Source organism: Durio zibethinus, chromosome 6 (genome assembly GCF_047325235.1).
Source record: "Durio zibethinus cultivar Kanyao isolate XHJ-2024 chromosome 6, ASM4732523v1, whole genome shotgun sequence".
Lineage (NCBI taxonomy): Eukaryota > Viridiplantae > Streptophyta > Magnoliopsida > Malvales > Malvaceae > Durio > Durio zibethinus.
This window is the reverse complement of record NC_143167.1, coordinates 6,532,341-6,545,840: the sequence shown is the minus strand read 5'-3', so window position 1 is coordinate 6,545,840 and position 13,500 is coordinate 6,532,341. Positions and strand designations below refer to the sequence as shown.

General features: G+C 30.8%; 1 pseudogene across 1 annotated transcript; it reads left to right on the top strand.

Moving 5' to 3' along the window:
- Nucleotides 1-361: 361 nt before the first annotated feature.
- Nucleotides 362-12,770, top strand: LOC149518388 (uncharacterized; annotated as a pseudogene). The gene is made up of 12 exons (XR_016342758.1): nucleotides 362-580; nucleotides 673-843; nucleotides 955-1,195; nucleotides 1,303-1,676; nucleotides 1,989-2,122; nucleotides 2,267-2,427; nucleotides 2,539-3,392; nucleotides 8,172-8,730; nucleotides 9,686-10,926; nucleotides 11,067-11,175; nucleotides 11,455-11,535; nucleotides 12,672-12,770. The product of XR_016342758.1 is annotated as an uncharacterized LOC149518388 (transcript).
- Nucleotides 12,771-13,500: the final 730 nt, after the last annotated feature.

Sequence of the window (13,500 nt, the reverse complement as noted above, 5' to 3'; positions counted from 1 at the left end):
AACCTTTTTTATTTTTTAAGTATTTTTAACTCAAACATATACATTCTCGTATATACTCATGTACCATACTTATATGTATTCTCTTAATTTTCTCTAGGCCACTCATAAATATTTAAACATACAACTTATAAGACATAAATCTAAAATAATTTTATAAGGTGTTTATCTCAAAAAATTTTATAACTTTTTTAGATTTTTTTATACCAAATTTTATAAAAATTTCATCTATTTATAAATATACAAACTTATGAAATTTTAAAATTTTATTTTATAAATATTTTTATGTATCAAATAATATTTAATTAATTTCAAATAAATAACATATATTATTTGAGACAATATTTCACCACTTCCTTCAAATTATCAATTTTCACTCTTAAAAATGAAAAAAAAAAATCCCATAAACTAAATGAGTTTTTGAGATATTATACAAATGGAGAGCGATCTCTTGGAGATCTTTGGAGAAGACGACGATTCCTTGCTTTTACAGCACCACCAACCTCAAAACGGCGACGTTTCCTCATTTAATCCCTCTTATTTCTTTTGCTCTCCTCTCCATTTCCCTAGATCTAATCCCCAGGTTACTTCCTTTATTTATTTTTCTTTATTTTTTTCGTCCCCTAGAGTTTGTTAGTCTTTGTTTTGCCAGATTCTAATTTTTGTATTTTGTAGATGAGAAAGCGAAAATTCCTTGCCTTTTGATGAATGCTAATAATAATGAGAATAAATCAGAACTCTCAAAGCCAAGATTAGAGCCACATCAAATGAAGAGGAAGAAGAAAGGTGGAGGTTATAATTTGAGAAAAAGCTTAGCTTGGGATAGCGCTTTTTCCACTGAAGAAGGTATAATTCTTTTTATTATTATTATTATTATTATTTGCTGGTTTTGTTGATTAAAAAAAACAAAATTGAAGGTTTTTTTTTTTTTTTTTTCCGTATTTTCTTTTGTGTCAGGTGTTTTGAATTCGACCGAATTATCTTTGATTAATCAGAATTTTGGTAAGTTGAGCGGGGACAAATTGTCAGTTATAGAAGAAGACACGACAGACTATTATCCGGTGATTCCCTAGATTTGAAGGCACTTGAGAATAATTTGTTCAAAGAGTTGCCTTTAAATGATAGTAGTAATAAGAAAGAGGAGAAGATTGGTCGTAGCTTACTGCGGAAGAGTTCCAGTTCAGCCCCATGTTCCACGGTCAGTTAGTCCTTGTCAAATGTATATGTGTATAAAAAGTAGTATGGATTTCCTTCTTTGTGAAATGAAAGTAATTTATCATTCTGTTAAATGTGAAATTTGGTCAGGTGAAACAAAATTTTGTTTCAGTTCTTGGTTTTAATAGAAGTGGTTATAAGCGAAGTGGTTGTTCAGGGCCCGTTGCCTCATCTGCATATCCTTTTTTAGTTATTTGTTTTATTGAATTGTTACAAAGTTGTGGCTTGTTTTGGTGAAAGCTTACATGATTTGCTCCTTTATTTGTATATGGCTTTATAGAAGAGTTTACCTTATCTTTTTGAAATCTTAAAAGACCTGCAAATGTGAGTACAACAAAAGCAACTGTTAAGGAGCCAAAAGTTTCTAAAATACCTGCCCTAGCTAGATTCCTCGGTCCTTCCTACGACTGTCAAGAGTGCTCCAAACATAAATAAACCAAAGCAAAATCAGAGTGCTTAAACAGGTAACTGGCACAAGTAAAATTTTTTGGAATTGCTCATTGGTTTGTATTTTTATGTTTCATTATTTTTCTTTTTTATTTTTTTTTTTGGGGGGGGGGGGTTGTGGAGGGGTTAAATTAACCTACATTTGATAAATTTATTTTGGTCAAATTTTAGCACAATTTGTTATCATGATTATCTTTGTTTCTTCTTCATTTTCGGTTGCATGTTTATAGTCTGATATATCATATTATTGTTAGAATTTAAATTATGCATTAGTGTAAGATGCGATTTGATATATTTGTATTTGGTTGGTTTCTTTTCTCATATTGCAGTCAATGCGCACTGAAGCACTGAATTGACGGGTTCCAACAGAAGTACTAAAAGTATTCAAAATGATGCAAAATCTAGTGTTTCTGGTAGATCTCAAATCACAAAACCCTCTACTCAACTGGCTGAAAGTAATGTGGTGAGACTAAATCTTTGGTGGTCAGAGTTTATCTCAAACTTTGTGATATTTAAACATGATTAACAAATTTATCCTCCATTAGTTTTGCTTTCGAAACTGAGAAACACTTGCTTCTTATCTTCAATTTCTCTATTCTATGTACAGGGAAGCTCAGCATTTACAAGTCATTCATCAACCTATTCACAGCATCCATTAGTTACTAAGGCAGATAATGGCTTAAAGGTCAGCCAAGAGCCTGTTATGGCTACTGGTCATGAATCTATTAATCATGAAGCTCATTTGCATCAATGAAATTTTTTGCTCAGGTATATTAACCTCACTTGCATCAGCAGTAAATTTTGATGTATTTAGGAATTTTTTAGAAGCACCAGTGGGGGTTCTTCCCTTTCTCTTTTTGATTTATGATCTTTTTGCAGTCAAAGACTAATGCTGCAAATAATCTACAGAGCAGCAGTCAACCATGCAATAATCCAAAGTCCAATATTCCTAATTTTTGGAAGCTTGGTGTCTTAAATTCTATCTATGAGAGCCCCACTCCAGCTATGAAAATACATGTAGTGGCTAATGATATAGCTGCAATCGCAACTGGAAGGATGTCAAGCACAGAATCGTCTGTTCCGTCAAGAGCTAGTTCTTTATGCAAATACATAAGACCCAATTCAAGGGCAAGTAAAATGCCAAAGGTGGAAGTGAAGGTTCCTTGTAATTCTGACAATCATGATTTAACAAATATTCAGCACCAACTGCACACCAAAGACAATGATCTTAAGAAGCAAATTGAGATTGCAAGATTGCAGTGTACTGATAACAAATTACTCTTGCAAAGTCAATCCTCTGAACAAGTGAAACTAGATTGTAAGGGGAGGGCAGATCCTGTTATTGCTAGAAGTCCAGATCACAATTGGATGAGTTTAAAGATCCCCATTTTATCTCTCTACATACTTTGAAAATAAAAGGTGCCTTGAAGGCTGATGATGCTGGCAACCAACTTTCAGGAAATGATCAGCATACTTCATTGATGGAGGATTTTGATCTTTTTCCACAGTTGCATTTCAGTGATGTTTATAGTAGTAAAATATACGTGGTTCTCGAAAGATAAATTATGAGCAGATAAGCATTCATGACGGCCATGAACAAACAAGCAAACAAGCTGAACAGGCAAAACCTTGCGCCTTTGATGATGATCAGAAACTTAATGAGATTGAGAGGTCACATATTAATGAAGGCACCTTGCTCGAGGAGGGTGAATGTTCCGAAGAATTTCTTAGTGTGGAAAACACTTATTCATAGTTGGTTGTAATTTTATAATCTGTATATTTATATTTGTATCTCTATAATTAAGTATTTATATCCTTAGAATTAAGGGTAAAAAATTAGGATAGACAATCTTTTAATTATATGATTATTTTTAGTAAGATTTAGTTTTCTAGTTTCTCACTAGCTAGTTGTATATAAACTTAAGATATTTGTATAATTTTTAATGAGCAGTTTTTAATATATCTTCAGTTTTTCTTTTAGTTTTTCACGTAATTTTATTTTTTAGTTTTTTTATATGATATCAAAGATTTAGGCTCTTTCTGGATAGAAAAAATTTTCAGCTATTATTGTTGAATTCTATTTCAAGCTTCATAGCCAAATCTTATTAAATCTTTTAATTTTATTTTTTCCTTCTTTGGCTTTTGTTGCCTAGAATTGTCTTTTATTAAACTTTTACTAGTAAGACTCGTTTTAGTTTTAAAAAAGATAACCATGCCAAAAATAGGAGAATCTGTCACTACTATCTGATTTGAAAAAGTGATAACTGATAAAATCACCAAAATATTACAAAAGTCTTGGGAACAAAGAGAGTTGGACAAAGAAAAGATTGAGAAACTAAGAAACTTATTGAAAACTTTTGAAAAATCTATCGGGGTATGTTATTTAGATAAGGTCTTTAGTTCAGGTAAAGTTTTAATTCTCATGGATTAAATATCTAGGTTAAGCCTATTATGAGCTTATAGGTAGTTGACTTAGGAGTCAAAGATCATATAACGCATTCCTCACAAAAATTTAGTATATATACCTTGTACCTAATAATAAAAAAATTGTTATTGTAAATGGTTCATTTACTACTATAACAAATTAGGAGATGTTCAAAGTAATCTCTCGTTTGTTCTTAAAAATATTCTTTATGTTTCTAGATTGTCTACTAATTTGATATCTATACTTATTAGAGATATGAATTGTAAAGTGACTTTTTATCTTTTTTATTATGAATTTTGGGACAAGAGTTTGAGGAAAATGATTGAACTTGCCAAAGAGAAGGATGAACTATACTATCTTGAGATATCAAACAATACAAGTAATATAAAAAATAGTTTACCTTTGTCATTTCTTTCTGAAAATTTTTTCAATAAAGACAAAATCTAGCTTTATCATTTTTGTCTTGGACATCCTTATTTAGGAACTTTGAAAAACATGTTTCCTTCTTTGTTCAGAGGATTAAATGTAAAAAATTTTTATTGTGATGTTTGTGAACTTGCAAAGTATTGACGTGTGTCTTTTCTAGTTAGCAATAAAAGAAGTTTTACTTATTTTTACTTGATTCATAGTGATATATGGGGTCTTTCTACAATTTTTAATATTTCTGGTGTAAGTTGATTTATTTTTTTCATAAATGATTGTACTAGAATCTTTTGAATATTTTTACTTAAAATCTAAATCATATGTGAATATTTTTTCTTAAATCTAAATCAAATAAGAATAGTATATTTTTAAGCTTCCAAAACATGATCCAAAATCAATTTGAAGTGAAAATAAAGAGGTTTAGGTCTAATAATGTAAGAGACTATTTCAATCAAAATTTATCTACCTATATTCAAAATAAGGAGAATATCTATGAGTCATCTTGTGTTAATATTTCACAACAAAATGGAGTGATAGAGAGGAAAAATAGCCATTTACTAGCTATAAACTGAGTTTTACTTTTTCAAGCAAATGTATCCAAATTTTACTGGGAAAAATTGTTTTCACTACCACACACATTATAAATAGATTATCTTTAAGGTTTTTGAGATTTAAAACTCTTATGAAAGTACTTTTACAATTTTATCCCAACTTTAATACTACAAATAACCTCACACCTAGGATATTTGATTGTACATCATTTGTTAATGTTCACAGTCATAATAGTAGGAAGTTGGATCCTAAAGTAATTAAGTGTATTTTTGTATGATATTCATCAACTTATGAAGGGTATAAGTACTATCGTCCATCTACCAAAAATTTTTATGTATCTGTAGATGTCACTTTCGAAGAAAGTAAATTGTTTTTTACTCAACCTTATCTTTAGGGAGAGACTTCATTCATGAAAGGTAAAGATAAATGCTTTTTTTTGCTTGACTTGTTATGCTCTTCAATATTTTCACCCATTAATTCTTCTGAGTCTAAACCTATTTCTTTTAAGCTCAAGTCAAACACTAAATTTGAATTTAAACCCATTTCAAACACAAAAGATGTGACAAAAGATAATATTATTCTTGATTCTATAAAAGAATTACAGGTATACTCAAGAAGAAAAGTTTCAAATCTTGAACCAGTGTAAGTCTAAAAATCTTATCCTAACTTTGGAAATGAAGTAATTACAATTTTTGACTCTGTTTCTTCAAATGAGCATGAATCTACTAAAATTATAACTAGTGATTATGATTTGCTTATTGCCTTTAGGAAAAGAATCAGAGAATGTGTTAAGCATCCACTATATCAATATCTAATTTTGTGTCATTTGAAAAATTTTCATCATCTCACAAAAATTTTCTTGTGAGTCTAAATACTATTTCTATTCTAACTACATTATCCAAGGCATTATCCAATGAGAAATGAAGGCAAGCCATGAAAGTAGAAATAGATGCCTTAAAGAAAAATAAGACATGAAAAGTGGTAAAGTTGCTTAAAAAAAAATCAATTAGGTGTAAATAGATTTTCATTGTAAAATACAAGGGGAATGATATTGTTGAAAAGTATAAAGCTAGGTTGGTGGCTAAGAGCTACACTCAAATTTATAGAGTGGATTATCATGAAACTTTTACTCTAGTTGCTAAGATGAATACAGTTAGGATTTTATTATCATTGGCTATAAATTGTAATTGGTAGCTTCAACAATTTGATGTAAGGTATGCTTTTCTATATGATGATTTGAAAAAAGAAATATATATAAAGGTTCCACTGAGATTTGAAGGTCATCTAGAAGCAAACAAAGCATGCAAACTAAAAAAGGCTTTATATGACCTTAAACAATCTCCTAGGACTTAGTTTAGGATATTTGTCAAAGTGATGCTAACAATGAGATATAAGCAGAGTCAAAAAAAGCACATGTTGTTTATTAAGCACTCTAATTCATGGAGAATCATAGTTCTATTAATGTATGTTGATGATATAATTATAACCAAAGATGATGAAAAAGAGAGAGAATCTCTAAAACAGTGTTTAACTAAAGAATTTAAGATAAAAGAACTAGGGAGATTGAAATACTTTTTACGAATTGAAGTAGCTTTTTTACAGCATGGTATTTTCATCTTACAACAGAAATATGTTATGAATCTTTTGAAAGAAACTAGGAAGCTCGCATGTAAATCTATAAATAGTCTTATAGATCCTAAACTTGGAAAAGTTAATAAAATATTGCTGTATATAGAGAGATAAACCAGAGATTAGTTAGAAGACTCATTTATCTCTCACATACTAAACCTAATATAATATATAATGTGAATGTGATAAGTCAATTTATGTATAGTACTAAAGAAGTGCACCTACAAACAGTCTATAGGAATGGCAATGGATTAAGTTGAGGTTTTTTTTTACTTGTTTTGAACCTGACCCGACTTTATATCCATAATACCCAAACTCGATTCGATCTAATATTATATAAAATTATACTCGACTTGACTTGAAATTAATAAAATATTATTTTTAAATATAAAATATTAATTTTTAATGTAAATATAAAATTAAATAAATATATAAATATAAATATAAAAAAAATAATTAAAAAAGAATTATATATATACCGAGTCAAGGCAGGGCGGGTTTGCCTAAAACCTGACCTCGACCCGACTCTGACTTTATTTTCAATTATTCGACTCGACCAACCTGAAACCCGATTTTAAAAAAAATCGACCCTAAGAGGTCAAGTCGGATCAAAACCCATCGAGGACGGATTGGGCTACCATCCTTAGCTGTCTATCGTGTATTGCATTATTTAAAAGTCAATCTTGGGAAATGTATCCTACTAAAAAAATTTAGGGTTGATTCTAGAGGCATATATAGATACGAATTATGCAGATTCAATAACTGATAGAAGATCCACATCAAGCTACTACACTTTCCTAAATGATAATCTTGTGACTTGAAAAGTAAAAAACAGAATGTGATGGCAAGATCAAGTGCTGAAGCAGAGTTCAAAGTAATGACTCAAGGATTTTGTGAACTACTATGGTTAACTATTATCCTTAAAAATTAAAAGATCAAGTGAGATAGACCAATAAGACTCTACTGTGATAACAAGTTGTAATAAGCATTACACATAATCTTGTGCAACATGACAGAACAAAACACATTAAAGTAGACCGACATTTCATAAAGGAAAAACTAAACAGTAGGTTGATTTGTACAACGTATGTATCAACTAAAGGTCAACTTACATATGTGTTGACTAAATGTCTCAGCAGTACAACATTTCAAGAAATTATTTTCAAATTGAGAATGAAAAACACATATTCACTAGCTTGAAGAGAAGTGTAGAAAACACTCATTTACAGTTGGTTATAATATTATAATTTGTATATTTATATTTGTATCTTTATAATGAAGTATTTGTGTCCTTAAAATTAAAGAAAAAAAATTAGGATAGATAATCTCTCGTTTTAAGAAGATTTAGCTTTCTAGTTTATCCACTAACTAGTTGTATATAAATATAAGATACTTGTATAATTCTTAATAAATAGTTTTTCAATACATTTGGTTTTTCTTTTAGTTTTTCATAGTTTTATTTCTTAATTTTTCACACTTAATTACAATAGTGTGCACAATATAGGTATCTATCTAATAGTCAGAGATTGCAGTGATAGTAAATTGAAAAGGACCAATGATCTGTCTCACTATAGAGTTAGAATTCAAAGAAAATAGAGCATTGGTGGGGCTGATGATTTGAATTTGCAATCATGTATGAGAGATGAACAAATGCATGCTTTTAAAGGTAATCTATCTCTTAAAAGAAGTAATGGTCTTCGAAGTGCTTCCAAAGTAGATAATCAGCACACACTTGTCAATGATCTAAACAAAACTAGTTGAGCAACCACCTCTTCTTGATCTAGACGTTGTACCAAAAAGAGTTTTCAAGGATAATGATGGATCACATTCAACTGACTACTTATTACACGAAGAAAGCTTTTTTTTTTAAAGAGTTGCTCACTGAAAGTAATCTTAAAATTGTTAAAGATGTTGCATCAGAAATAACTGATGCCTATTAAAGTAAAATGGAAAATTCTAGTGCTACTTACTGGATACTGCTTGCACTGTAGAATTGTGTTCATGAGATGACGTAAGCAGTTGACTGCCTACATGTAGAGAATGTGTAATACCTTTAATCCTACATTGAAAGAATGTGTAGATATGGTATGATATATATGTAGAGATCTAAATTCAAAACATATGAGAAGTCTTTTGTGGGATAAAATCATAATACTTTCGGGTCAAAACAGATAATACCTTACAAGTTGGGTGCGGATCTCCATAAATTGTATCAGAATGGTCACCAGTTATGGGAACTAAGTGCTACATCGTGGGAGTCACTAAGTGCTATACAGTAGAGTCGTGAGAGTCACTAAATACTACACGATAGGGAGCCACCTCTGGAATCCTAACATTTTGTGTGATTTTGGTCATGTGGTTAGACTTGACTTGACTGAGACATCAAGCTTTAAAGGTGAAGATATTGTAACTCTCTCAATCCCATATTGAAAGAATATGTGGATATGGTATGATATATATGTAGAGATCTAAACATAAAACTTGTGAGATACCTTTTATGGGACAAAATCGTGAAACCTTTGGGTCAAAGCAGACAATACTTTGCAAGTTATGTGCAAGTCTCTACAAATGATATCAGAGTGATCACTAATTGGTGGGAACTAAGTGCTATATCATGAGAGTCATTAAGTGCGTGCGGATCTTCACAAATGGTATTAGAGCGGTCACTAATCAACGAGAACTAAGTGCTACATCGTAGGAGTCAGTAAGTATTAAATGGTGGGAAGCCACTTTTAGAATATCAACATCTTGTATGATTTTGGTCTTGTAATTGAACTTGGCTTGACAGGGATGTTATGCTTTAAAGGTGGAGAGATTGTAATACCTCCAATCCCATATTAAAAAAAGTTTGTGGATATGGTATGTATATATATATATATATATATATATATATATATCTAAACTCAAAACTTGTGAGCCGCCTTTTTTGAGATAAAACTATGAGATTTTCATATTAAAATAGACAATACTTAGCAAGTTGGATACTGATCTCCACAGAATATGGTCTCAATTTCTACTGGTACACAGGGCAACCATGACCTTGAGATACTTTCTGAAGTTGCATCCAAAGGATTAGAAAGGATCAGGGAGGATCAAGTGACTGGAGCAATAACTGCTTGTGATATTGGTGTGACCGGAGCAATGACTACTTGTGATATTGGTGTCAGAATTGACCGACAAAGCAGTGGAGATCTGAATGGTAGTCAAATGGATAATTCCCATTCAATATCCCACCTTAGCCCAATCGTGCAACTTGAAGGTTAATCTGAGGTAGATGACATCATTGACCTAAATAGTTTTGAAGGCAATCAATATTGTTTGTCAGCAAAATGTAATTCTTTCATCTCAGAGCCAGGAGAAAAGATTGTTTTTCGTCATGTTGATGCAACAGTCTTGCTCACAAACTCATTGATTGATAAGCAAAATGATTGTGAAAAGTCTATTACCCAAGCTGAGCTGATACAGCCATCCTTTGTAGCTGGTAAAGCATTCCAAGAGAATCAGATACCAAAGACATGTCTCAGCCTTTTGTCTGTGGAGAGAAAATATTCTGAAGAGTGCCAAAATTTTGATAGTGACAACCATGCAGGTGTTAGTCCCAAAGATAAAAGTTCTAGACCAGCAGTGGCTCCTTCTGATATGTCTGAGGTTGAACACACAGACGTACTAGATGAAAAGTGTGCTGCTGGAGCTATTGAGATGACTATGATATCTTTTGGGGAAGATGCACACTTGCAGCCCTTTGATGATGGTTCTTCATTTGATAGCTGCAAAAGTAACCTTTTGACATCAGAGGAAAACAACAATTTTTGCAGTGGTTGAGGATTTAAATGAACTTCCTGACCTTCAAAATGTTGTACCAATTATGTCAAACAAATTTGGATTGTCTGTTAATGAGGAAGTATCAAGTTATGTCAAGATTAAGCTGTCAGATAACAATCATGATTGTTATAATGATATGATCAGGCCTGACAATGAACAAAGTGGCCAAGCAACCTCTTTGAATGTTGGGTTGTCTTCATTGAGTGAAGATCAAATTTCTAGGGCAGGAATACCTGCAAGTCACAGGCATTTTGCTCTTTGAATGAGGAATCAACATCCTCAGATTCAATTAAAACAAATCATACTTTTTCAACTGGAAGTGGCTTACACGAAGAAAACAGATTGGAGAGTGATGTGCGGTAGGAATTAAACAGTGTCATGATCCCTGTGGAAGCGAAGGGTAGAACAACTTCGCTGTAAGCATCTAAGACCAATCTTAATACAGATTTTACATTACACTTGTTCATGGTTTCTGCAAACTTATATGCTTTTTAAGAATTTTTAAATGTCATAACAGTTTTAGAAATATGCTCAAGTCTGACTTGTTTTATGGCAGTGAGAAAACTGGAAATGACACAAAACAAGATGCTCCTTTAATAAAGCCCCCTCTGGGTGCTGTTTCGTTTTCAGATGAACGGTTAGCTGCTTTTGAAGCTGTCGGAGAGGTAATTTTATTAATTTTATTTTCATTTATTCCATGAAGCTGAAGATTGAAGTTGCTCTTGTCATGATACTCGATCTAGAGTAATTAAGTTGTTCGGTTTAATAACCATCAAATTTACCTAAATTGCAAATTGAGTATGAACTTGAAAATAAAAAAACTTCACTTCTAGTTTGATTGACAATTAATAGCAAAAAAACATTTTAAGAATACGTGTTTTCTTCTTTTGGCCAATTTCAAGAATGAGTTTAGCCATGTCTAAAAATGCCGTTGTATCACTCAGGAAATCCTAACAATGAAAAGTGATGCTGTGCCAAATTCACCCAAGGACAAATCTCTTCTTGAACCTGGTCCATGGTCCCCCGTTTAGGAATAGTAACTTAAGAGATTTATTTGAAATTGATTAAATATTATTTTATGGACAAGAAAATTTACAGAAAAAAAATTTTATGAAAAAAAAGATTTTTAATATTAAGTTTGACTTGCAGAAGAATAATTTTAAAAGAAAATGAATTCTTAATAGGTAAATTTATATGTTTATAAATAGATGAAATCTCTATAAGATATTAGAAAAATATGTAAGAGAATTGTATGATTTTATGATATAGATACCCCATAAAATTACTAGAAATTTACGTCTTATGAATGTATATATTTGTATGTTTGTTAGTAGATTAGAAGAGACTGAGAGAGTAAACATACGTATAATGCATGTGAGTGAACTAGAAGAGATTAAGATGATTCATTTAGGTATGATATATAGGTGTACAAAGATATATGTTTATTTGATGTGAGAATATCGATAGGAATAGAGGAGATTGAAAGAGTTTATGTGTATTAATTGTTAAATAAGATTGATTTGATGTTTTTATATAATTCTTTATAACTAATATTTTTTTTTTTTATTTATGGACATAAGTCAGTTAAATCGAATTATATTAAATTATTGTATCTTATGTGATTGATTGATTGTTCGATTATATTTCTGTTAGTGTAATTGAATTAAGACTTTTTAATCCAACAAGATCTACTTCTTTTTAAAGATTAGACATGCTATGCAATGTTGCCTTGTTTTTGGTTGTCGAAGCTTAAATAACTGATCAAATATAATAGCGGTTGTTTTAAATATGAAATTGCTAAGAAGTAATGAAAGTATCGGACTTATCTCATTGGTAAAATATGTCCTCCGCCTCCTTGGAGGATGGACTTTCTGTGGCTGAAGCCTAAACCCAAGATGAAGAGGCCTCGTGTAACTGATCTCAATCTTTGGGGATTAAGGCTTCATTTCTGTTGATTGTTGGTATCTCCATTTTCATTCTTTTCTATTTCTCATATTCTTTTGCAACTCTACACCATTTTGTTCCAGGAGATATGTATTTGACGTTTGTTTAGTGATTAGTGTGCATATTGTATCGATCATTGTTTATAGTCATGGCTTGAGACCTACAATTTTCACTTGTAAAATGTGCAACTAATGCCAAAAACTAACGTGATTTTCAGGTGGGAAAGAAAAACAATCAAGGGATTGGACCATTTGACTGAACAAAGTTCCCAAACACAAACATCCCGCCTGGTTCTGATTGACGGAGACCTAGATTTGCATAATCATTTTTTTTTTACCGCTAACAATAATGATAATTGTACCATCACGCAACACCTAACAAAGTTATGACGGTTGAAGCACATATAACTGCAGCAATTTTGGCCACATCTAAAAACTGGTTCAAAGTCCTTTTGTTTTGTTTCAGTTTCGTCCGTTCTCAACTACGCTTAAAAGCGCAGATTTATACTGCTGATAAAACAAAATTTTCTATCATCTCTAGTGGGAGATTCTCAACTTCATCTTTCTCTGCCTTCCTACCTTTTTTTACTATTTATTTGGTTTACATATAAAAGCATTATGAGTTAAAATTAAATAATCCTTAGAGTTTTTATTGTTTTATTATAATTAATTAAATTTTTTAATTTTTATTTTTGTTTAATTAAGCTTTTAAATATTTATTTTTATTTAATAAAATTTTTAAATGAATGAATATTGATTATGGTTATAAATAAATTTTTCTTTAATTAAGAATTCAATTAAGTGAAAATAAATGTTTGAAGATTTATTTTATTATAATAAAATGATACTGATTTGTATGATTATTTAATTTTAATTGCATATTTTACAAAAATTTATCTTAAAATAATCAACTCACACATTATTTATGGGACGTAAGAAATATATGATTGAATTTTTTTTTAAACAATTGGGTTTGAATATTTCATTTTTTAAGTCTTAAAAAAAAAAAAAAACCATAACCATATAATTTTCTCTATTTGCTTGGAT